This window comes from Citrus sinensis, chromosome 9 (genome assembly GCF_022201045.2).
Source record: "Citrus sinensis cultivar Valencia sweet orange chromosome 9, DVS_A1.0, whole genome shotgun sequence".
NCBI classification, from domain to species: Eukaryota; Viridiplantae; Streptophyta; class Magnoliopsida; order Sapindales; family Rutaceae; genus Citrus; species Citrus sinensis.
Genome location: NC_068564.1, coordinates 8,133,960 through 8,141,745, shown reverse-complemented (window position 1 = coordinate 8,141,745; position 7,786 = coordinate 8,133,960). Strand labels below are relative to the sequence as shown.

Below are 7,786 nucleotides of genomic sequence, written 5' to 3'. Positions count from 1 at the left end.
AAATAATTCTTATATATGATTTTATTTCAGGTATATCTTAGTTATTATTGTTGTACTAAAGATTTTATGACCTTATTTGAGTTGTTTAATTATTTGTAAAAACGTAATAATTATTTCCACCCAAAATACACTTTTCTATCCATATAAGGTCTAGGGTTATCTCTCTATATAAGGGCTCCTATTTAGCTCATTTTTTTCACTTTTTCTCACCAAACAATAGCCTATATCTCTAGAGCTTCTTTGTTTTAGTTCTTTTTTGGATTGTGCATTATGATTTCCACAATATCAAGTTCTTTGAAGAAGAAATAAAATATGCATGTTGATCAAGCAAAGGAAGTAGATGTTCTAGGTGATTCCAATGTGCATAAATTGATCCAATTGATGTGCTGCATGCTGCTTATGAAGAAAAAAATGATGACAGCCTGTGGCCTATGATAGAAACTTCATCAAAATTGCTCAAGCACAAGGATTGGGTATACATACCGATTGCACCAATTCACTCAACAATTTTGTTAGATCTCATAATGGCCATGCATATTCAATTGAAGAAGATCCTAGTGAAGCCAATTTAAATGAGCGTGTCCTAAAGTCTCCAATTTATCAAAACAGTAGCTACTCAATCTTTCGTAACACATACCTTGCGCTTATAGTAAAAGGTAATATACTTGTTCCCCTAGGGATGGTCTAGATTTTTTGCTTTAAAAAAAATATTCATCCTGAACATAGTGTTTCTATTTCTAAGTTTTTTCCTTTTGAGATTGAACCATCCATTATTGTGCTAATTTGAAAAACACCATTAAGAAGATCACTTCATACGTGCCTAAACAAGTTTGAGAATTCTATGCCAATTTGAATGAGAATATTATGTATGAGACAAATCTGTTTATGTGAGCGCGCGTATCATAGAGTTTTCTCCTTCTTTAATCCATCAAGAGCATGTATCTTGGAGTTTTCCCCTTCTTTAATCATTCATTGATTTAATGTAAAGATTTTGATGATATCAATGTCTGGAAACGCATAAATACCTTGGACATGTCTATGCAACTCGTCTTTTTGGAAAGTATTCTCCTTGGCCTAAAGACTTTTTAGTTTCCAAACTTAAATCTAAAAATCAATCTTTGCATTGGATTGAAGCACATAATTAGTATCCTACTAAAAATTATGCTACAGTGGATCCTTTATTTGCTAATGTATAGTTTTTAATTGGAGGCGGAGTTTCTTTCAACTTTGGCAAGTTGGCTTTTGATTTGATTGTGAAAAATGCCAATGTCTTTTAGGAGAGACATGCATTAGCACTTCTTTCCTTGATTTATCAAGTGTTGACATCTTAATATTATGATCCGATTGAAGAAGATGAGATGTTTACTTATTTTCCTATTTAAATTAAACTAACCTATCCTCTGTTGGAGTCCCTTGGTGTTGTTGGCAATCAAGATGAAGATTCTCAAACTCAGAATACTCTCCTAGATTCAGCCACTATTAATTTTGAACTTTAAGCCATTCACTCAACTCTCCAGTGCTTGGGTGAACAAAGGGACATGATTTCAAATTTTTTGGATCGAGTTGAAGGCATTGAACACATCTTTATGACATTAGGCATGTTTATTAGCCTTGATTTATTTGCTTTATACCTACCTTGTTTATTAGTTTTGATTTTCGTACAGTTTATAATGCTTTCTCAATTTTTTGTTTAAGTTCTCTATCATGTTTTGGTACCTTTTGTTAACAGGGTGGAGAGTAACGTTTTTATTGCCTCGTGAAAGGGGGAGAGTAGTTCCTTACTTGTTTAAATCATATTAGATTTTGATTTCAATAGTAAAGGGGGAGTTTATTTATATATTCGTTGAGTTCATTTATTCTTTCTCTGAGGGGAAGCTTGTTTGATTTGCTTATGCTCTTTATTGATTATTTCATTATCTTTGATATGCATTATCACTCTATAGATATATTGATATGACATTATTTGTCATAGAAGGAGAGTTAATTGAATCATAGACATGAGTATTTATTTATTAGAGAAGATATTTATCTTGAACTAACGGTGGCTGATGATTTTTGTTTTTGTTAGTTCTTTGTTTGTTCTATAATTTTTTTTTTGTTAGTTCTTTGTTTGTTCTTGTCGCCTACGTAGGTTATTGCTCATGATCTAGCTTGCTTTTACACATGCTGCTTGAAGATAGAAAATTGATTAGTTTATGTTTTGACTATAAGGATGCCAAAGGGGGAGATTTTTAAGTTTTTTATTGTCGGCATCATTGTGTCAATAATGTCTTTATTTATTTATTTCTTTTATTAGGGATTTGTTTCCTTTTATTAGAGATTTATCTAGTCTTAGAAATTCATTAAAATTAGATTATGTGGAATGTTGGAGAATATTTTTAGAGGCATAAAACAAACAAATTGGTGTGTAAGTAGGATTCCATATCAAAGAGTTCCAAATAAAGATGACTACTACTTTGGCAAGTATACTAAGTATTTATGGAATATTAGACTCTTAAGGAAGTATATCTTAATATTCCTCTACTAGGGATTGGGTGAAGTACTACTCCTACATAAAGAGAAGTATTTCACAAATTGAAGTGGTGAAGAAGACACATCGTATTTTATATGAAAGAAGAAGCCAACGCAGAGAACTAGAAGAAGGCTGCATATTATGTTTCATCTCATCAAGCATTCATCACATCAAGTCTTTCATTAGACATTCGCTATATTTACTTTTTTTTCTCTTTGGAACAAAGAGGTCGTATGTTGTGTTGAGGAGATCTCAAAGAAAGCAGCAAACACAATTAAAGACGAGGGGTTCTAGATAAGTAAGGTCAACTAAGTTAGATACAACAAGGTGGTAACACGAGTAAGTGAGTTTCTAAAACCTTGTAAGAATCCAATAAGTTGTAATCAGTTTCCTAGAGGTTGCGAAGGTATTTAAAACTTAAAGCTTTTACTTTTTCTTTCCCCTCCTTGATATATGTTTCCCCGTATATTGTATTTCAACATGACTTAGTTTCATGCATCATCATTTATTCCAACATCCATAAACATTGAAATTGACAATTCACTGAAGCTAAACAAAAATGTTTGTGTTTGCATTAATTTTCAACTTTCTGGGCCCTTTTTTTGTTGAAGTACTTCACTATTTAGATTAGAATCTAAAAAACATTGTCTTGGCCTTTTGTTAGAAACTATCTCAGTTTATTTGTATTATGCTTTTGGGACAAATTTCAATAAGGCTTTGATCTTTGACTTTAATATCTTAAACTTTGTGGTTTACGTAAATCATCGCAAAAGTTGTAGCTATAGTCTCTTATTATGTTAGCAAAAATTATTATTAAGTTGGAACTTGTGTATTAAATAATAATTCTTTTTGGTGAATAACTTGTTGTTTTGAAATTAAAGTTCAAGGGAATTAATGACTGCACCATGCAAGAGCTTTCGCAACTTTATGATCAATGGGCTATATATGTTGTTAAGTTAATCATAACCTACAATCGCGAGGTAATATATGAGTAATTTATTATTATTTTTGCGTCCAAATACTATAGACTTATTTTTTGTGGTATAATAATTAACTTTATGTACTTGTAGGTGGAAAAAAATATGAAGCCACGTATGGATATTCAGTGACATTCTTGTGCTTCTTTTCATTGGCTAATATTCATTGAATCTTAATTTAGTGCTTTCTCTGTTAAAGCTTGTCGTAAACCTAATTTGGTACTTATGTTTTTATCCTCCAAACAGTGGTATAGTTAAATAATGTGAATTTAAGTGATATACTTGGGATGTTTATTATGTGAATTGTGTTTGAGATTTAGTATATTTAATATATTTTGAGTTTTCTTTTGGTTGTAAATCAAACAGGAAAAATATAATTAATATAAAAATATACTATTAATCAAAAGTAGCATAACATCACTAAATATTGACACTAAATATTTAAAATGACATTAATGATTTTTGACGTTATTAAGTCAGTGTGCTTCTAATGCTATGGTCACAGAAATCACTAATATGTAAATAGTATTATCAAATACTAGTATTATCATGTATTATTTTGATAATACTATAGTGACACAAATTATTGACACTAAAAATTAGTGTCAGTGTGTTCTAGTTTGAGCATTACTGACACAATTAATAAGTGTTAAGAAAAAGTAATTACTAACACTAATTCGGTCTTAGTAAAGCTCATTTTTCTACTAGTGAAATCTATCAAACAAAACCAATAAACCTTACAAATACAGTAGATACCTAAAAGTGATAAAGGAAATGTTCACTTAAAACTAAATACAAAAATTTAGAAAGCATGAAATTATAAAGTTTACATAATTAAAAAATAATTACATCTCCTAAAATGTCTTGCATACCCTTCGTAACTATGTAAACGAATGAACACTCCATAACAAGTTAGTGATGAAGAAACCAGCTCAAGCCTAAATATATAAAACATTGCTTTATTAAGAGTGGAAATTCAAGTGCAATAGGAAAAAAAATAAATGAGTAGTTTGTGTATCAAAGCTATGTAGGGCTTGAACAATTATTCTTTTCCAAATATTATTACAGCATTAGTATTAAATATAAATCTTTCATACATTTGCTATCCAAACAGACAAGGTGACACACAAATGTATATGCTCGTTGTGATCGTAGTTTAAAATCTAGTTTATTTACTTCACGACAGTTACAACAATAAAGTTAACCTTACAAACTAACCACCATAACCTAACATCAAAATTGAACTATCAGCATCATCATATACATATAGAATTATAAGCTCCATTCTCTTCAAGGAACTAGTACCTATATAACTTTATACATCTTGATATTCCCTTTTCAACGGTAGTAGAAAGTTACTGACAAGCCCTCAATGTCGTAGAAATACATACCTTAAGCGCCTGCATAATTGCCCAATAATTTTTGCACTTCAATGATAAAAGCTAAGAAATATCTTTATCTCTTCAATCTCAAGTGACCGACCCATACGAGCGGAGGAGGAGCTAGCTTTCATTTTATTTCACTATATATAATTAGCTATTTTGCTAGCGGGCTTGGGTAAACTGCATATAAGACAAATAATACTTGGCCCAACACAATCGTAGGCCCAAACCAAAAAGTCCAAGCATTAATACATTATTAATACTGATACCAACATTACCAGTAGTAACAAATAACAATAATAATGACGTAATTAAAAAATAACAATAAAATAAGAGAATAAATCAATAATGGCAGCAATATAATTAAAATAGTACTGATAATTACTCAATTGTTTTTTGGGTATTACATAAATGTCACATTTTTTTATATTATTATGCCCCCCCCCCAAAAAAAAAGCACCCAACTAAAAAATTCTCGGGTTTTAATTTTAAACACCCGATGACAAGTGTAAACATTTAAATGCTTGAACAATGGATTTAATTCTTCATTACTTCTATATATATATATATATATATATATAGATTATTATATTACCAATATTAGAATTTTTTTAATTTGTTACCTAATTAGTCTCACACCGACTCCTGCACTAACTTCAAAGTTTTTTGTTGTCATCAATCAATCTTCTTAAATTTGTTTCAAAAAAATTATGTCCATGTTGTGCTTGACTGTTTAGCTGATAATACCACTGCAGATGATAGATCGACAATCGTTGACGGCTAAACAACTCGGAAAAATGCATCACTCCAAAATTATGCATTTTCAATGCTTGACATCAATTGTCTCTGTGTATCAGTAGATGAATAACTGCTTCAGATAATCTCCATTTTAACTATTACTAGATTAAATTATTCATATGTAGTTTTAACTTACATGAATGGTTGTGAATTTTGTGTTAAGATTTTAAGCTGAAAAGATTTATTATTTCCTTTGTATCAGTTGGCCATGAATTCACTTTATATCCGATTACCCGAGTTTGAGTAAAAATTCTTTGGGGCAGGGGTTAATATTTTCTGGGTAATGATTTTCATTTCCATCCAAACCTTATACATGTAAGTATCGTTTTGATTGCCCACTAAATCCCTGACCTTCGTTCTCCATCAAATTGCAAAAGGAGGAATTTGAAATATATTTAGAACAATTCACTTGTTTTCGGGAGTATATTCATCCACTTGTTATCATGATCATGGTTTCAATAGCTAGTTTGAAGATGTAATTGCATAGCGGGGTTTATGTATGCCTTAAATCTGGTTCATCAACAGTAAAGCAGTTCATTACTTGAATGTATTAACAGATTAGTTTGAGTATTGCTGCTAAAGATGCTCACCAAATTATATCCAAGTTTTGGGAATAAAATAAGTAGCATTCTGAAACTGTATCCTAGGCATTTACGGTCGGTAGCTTTTTAGCATTTTCAAGGTAATCATTTGGAGGCGTAGCTTCATCGGATTTTCTGTAGACAAATGAAAAATTTAAAGGATAGTCAGATATATTATTTATGATGAAAATACATTAGGAGGTGCCATGGAGGAAGAGGCGGCAGCAGTCTTTTCATTTAGTTTGGCAAGAAAAGTCTTGTGCAGATCATCAACTGCTGCATCCATTTGAAGAAGCTCCTGATGATTGATCTCATTAACTGGGGATTCCCATCAATGTGGTTGAGTCTCTTTCCCCTTCCTATTCTGCTTCAAGATCTTCTCCCGTGCATTTTCCTCATCCAGCTGGCGCAGCAGCTCATTATGCTGCTGATTCAGCTCACTAATTCTCACCCGGCGGTGAGCCTCAACCAGCAAATGAGTGTTGTCATTCGGATGCTCCTGGTTCAACCCCAGGAAGCGGTTCGCAACGGCTTCTAGGGAGGGATGCCCGAATGAGAAAGGCTTCCCAGATGGTGAGAACACCACAATTCCAATCTCAGCTCCAGTGAGAGTGGCAAGCTCACTGGCCTTCTTGTAGATACCTGATCTACGTTTTGAGAATGCTATCATTCTATCGTTCTCACTCTCTATCTTTTTCATTTCAATCTTTTGTCTCCCTCTGGTTTTCTTGGCTGCCATTTGGAAAATCAATGTGATGGGCTTATTTCTTTTTCTATGAACAATGATTTTTTTGGGCTTTGATATGATCGTTTTATGATGAATTTATAAGAGGAAAGACGCGTAAAATTAATTAGTTTAAGGTAAAGAATTTATTTGTTTTAAGTAACTAGGTCTTACCATATTTAATACCGGTGTATAAAGCTACTGAATGACTTACCATAAACTCTTGAAGAATTTAATTCATTAACAATTTTATAAAGAAAATGTGGAATGGTAACAACTTAGAGTAAATATATAAATCCTTCACCTTCCTAATTATAAAGAAAATATGATGAGGTAACAACCTAGGTTTGTATAAGTGTTTTCAAAAAAGAAATTATTATCTTCTTAATTTATTAAAATTATAAATTTAGCCCTTTATCCCAAGTTAGAACCGCAAAAATTATTATATACAATAAAACCTCGATAAATTACTTGTATTGGGACTATAAAAAATTTATTAATTAATAGTTGATGTTTCTTAAAAGCTAAATCAATAAATAAATAAGTATTTAACCTCGACAAATTAATAGTTGATGCTTATAAAAAATAAATAAATAAACAAGTATTTAACGGTTTAAAGGACATATTACATATATGTGAAAATACTCATTTCCATGTATTTTTGTTTTAGGGAAAAAAAAAAAAAACAAAGTAACGTTTATAATCAATACTAAGAAATGGAAAATAAATGTATCATTCAAATTTATGCATTTTCACGTATTCGTTCTTCGATCAGATTGAGAGCTCTTCATTTCCGACATAAAATCAAATGT

The 7,786-nt window shown here is 31.1% G+C and overlaps 1 pseudogene; it reads right to left on the bottom strand.

The window, feature by feature from the left end:
* Window positions 1-6,428: 6,428 nt before the first annotated feature.
* LOC102619292 (agamous-like MADS-box protein AGL61) lies at window positions 6,429-6,989 on the bottom strand (annotated as a pseudogene).
* Window positions 6,990-7,786: the final 797 nt, after the last annotated feature.